This window comes from Rhinolophus ferrumequinum, chromosome 17 (assembly GCF_004115265.2).
Source record: "Rhinolophus ferrumequinum isolate MPI-CBG mRhiFer1 chromosome 17, mRhiFer1_v1.p, whole genome shotgun sequence".
Taxonomy (NCBI): Eukaryota; Metazoa; Chordata; class Mammalia; order Chiroptera; family Rhinolophidae; genus Rhinolophus; species Rhinolophus ferrumequinum.
The window spans coordinates 27,970,334-27,973,157 of record NC_046300.1 but is presented as its reverse complement, the minus strand read 5'-3'; the positions used below and the strand labels follow the sequence as shown (position 1 = coordinate 27,973,157).

Below are 2,824 nucleotides of genomic sequence, written 5' to 3'. Positions count from 1 at the left end.
AGAGGCTTTAATGCATTCAGTACCTTCCTTGGGGTTAGAACAAGACATTAGAAGCGGGGCTAGGCTTAGCCTCAGATATCCTCTCAGTCCCTGGGATAAAGCATCTGTGCGAACGCATTGACTGTTGATATTCCTTACATCATCAAATCACTTGCAGCATGAAAAAAGAATCAACCATATGATTGATTGATGGTTCCATATTAACACCATCTGTCTCGTTCTTATAAGAATTCTACGGCAAGGAAAAACAAAGAAAACTAATGGAGCCTGAACTTTCTGTAGTTTAGAAAGTTGGTTACATCTCAAGTTAGATTCACGTTTGATCCCCTGCAGTCTAATTCAGCAAGCAATACCCCATTCAAGTTGGCCCACCCTCTGACTGAGTCAGATAATTACTTGCTTATACTATTTCCCAGCTCTCACATCCCTTCCAATTTCTTTTGTTTTCTCAATGGAACTACTGTCTGCTTGGTTGGGTGAAAGGATTAAATCCCAACTAAAAGAGAAGTTGGATTCTTTCTTTGAAGTGACCGCTCTCTGTGTCTCCATAATACGACAGAAAAGGCGGGGAGTCCTAAAAACACTAACGCCGCATTTATACTAAGTTCGCCCATGTTTGTCCTTTTCAAGACATGGCTCACTAAAGCTGTGGAAAATCAAATAGGAAGATAAGATTCTAAAGGAAGGAAAATGAAAATAAACAGACAAGCATATGTATACACAAAGACTTACACACAAATCTTCATAGCAGCTTTATTCATAATAGTTTCAAACTGGACACAACCCAAAAGTCTACCGACAGGGGATGAGCAAAATGCTACTCAGCAATAAAAAGGAATAATCTCTAATACATGCAACAACATGGATGAATCTCAAAAGCATTATGATGAATGGGAGAAGCATACTGTATTATGTTTATATGAAACTAGAAAAGACAAATTGAATCTATAGTGACTCAAAGCAGATCTCAATGGAAAGAACACAAGGGACATTTGCAGGCTGATAAAAATGTTCTGTATGTTGACTGTAGGTGTGCTTATATGGGTGTATAAATTTATTAAAACTCATTAGAACACTTAAAATGGTATAATTATATTAAATATAAATTATATTAAATGTAAATTATATTCAATAAATATGTTATATATAGTCATACATAGTCTTCATTTGTACCAAAACCTTGTCAGCATGGACACTGCCTTTTACCTTAGCCTTCACTTTCAAATAGAGAAACAGACTCAACATAAAAAAAATAAAAAAGTTATATTTCATTGGATTGGATGCTACATATCTGTAGTAAGCTGGATAATATCCCCACAGATATCAAGTCCTACTCCCTAGAAACTATAAATGGAAAAAAAATCTTTGCAGATGTGATTAAGTTAAGGATCTTGTCCTAGACTATCCACATCGAATCTAAAATGCTATCATAAGAGTTCTTAAAGGAGAGAGGCAAAGGGATACTTCTATATGAGAAGGCAATGTGAAGGCAGAGGCAGAGATTGGGGTCATGGAGCTGCAAACCATGGATGATGGGAAAATAGAGGAGAGACAGATGATATATGACCAAAGAATCAGAGAATGCTTCTGGAAAAAGCCACTTTCAAATTTGGCCTTGAAAATTGATAAGACTTTAGCAAAAGTTGACAGGAATCATGAATGTAGTTGAGAGTCATTTGTGCAAGTTCATTCATTATTAATCTTCCTTGGAACTCTTGCTATCGTGGATACAGCTAGCTTGTAGTTCACTGAGAAATCATAGTACCGCTGTCACTCACTATGGAAAATGTATAATTTTGGTGCCATTCTCGTATCCTGACATAAGCCACGGCCACGTATTCTAAGTATTTCCTCCTCTGTAAGAAAAGTCTTCATGCTCAGATGAATGCTAAAAATATGGTTTCTCTTGGCATTAGCCTTTTAAAACTGTGTCCAAGAACAAGGATCTGAAGTTTAGTAGTTGATAACAGTCCCAATATTTCAAAATTTTATTTGTCCAAAAGGCATAATCTACACACAATGTTGTAATAAGAAATGAAGAAACACAACAATGCCTGAAGTATTCCATCACAGAAGATGTTGAGAGCCTAAGACCAACAGCAGCATTTTGAAAAATAAAAACTAGGTTCCAGGTGCTCGCTTGGGCAGCACATATACTAAAATTGGAACGATACAGAGAAGATTAGCATGGCTCCTGCGCAAGGATGACAAGCAAATTCGTGAAGCATTCCATATTTTTAAATAAGTCAGACAGAGAAAGATAAGTACCATATGATCTCACTTATATGCGGAATCTAAAGAAAAGAATAAGTGAATGAACTAATCAGAAACAGTTTTGGAGACAAAGAGGAAAAACTGAGGGTTGCTAGATGGGCGGGGGGGGGTAAAGGGGAAGGTGAGGGGATTAGAAAACAATCAGTAACCACAAGATGGCCACGGGGTTTTGAAAATTAATCTGGGGAACGTAATTTAATGGTTACCAGAGGGTAAGGGGAGTGAGGGGTGGGAGATGAGGGTAAGGGGGATCAAATATATGGTGATGGAAGGAGAACTGACTCTGGGTGGTGAACACAAAATGTAATTTATAGATGATGTGATACAGAATTGTACACCTGAAGTCTATGTAATTTTACTAACAATTGTCACCCCAATAAATTTAAAAAAAGAAAAGAAAAAAACTAGGTTCCAGGATTTATAGTTTAGTAAACTATAAAATTCTCCTCAGTTTTCACGAAGTTCCCAACTTTTTCCTCCACATACACACATATTATCAATAACGAATGGGAACGAGTCTTACTAGGTATGAAAGCACATTACAGTAATT

At 36.8% G+C, this 2,824-nt stretch overlaps 1 non-coding gene across 1 annotated transcript; it reads left to right on the top strand.

The window, feature by feature from the left end:
* Nucleotides 1–2,132: 2,132 nt before the first annotated feature.
* On the top strand, nucleotides 2,133–2,239 carry LOC117037341 (U6 spliceosomal RNA). The gene has a single exon (XR_004425491.1). It is a non-coding gene; the product is annotated as a U6 spliceosomal RNA (small nuclear RNA).
* Nucleotides 2,240–2,824: the final 585 nt, after the last annotated feature.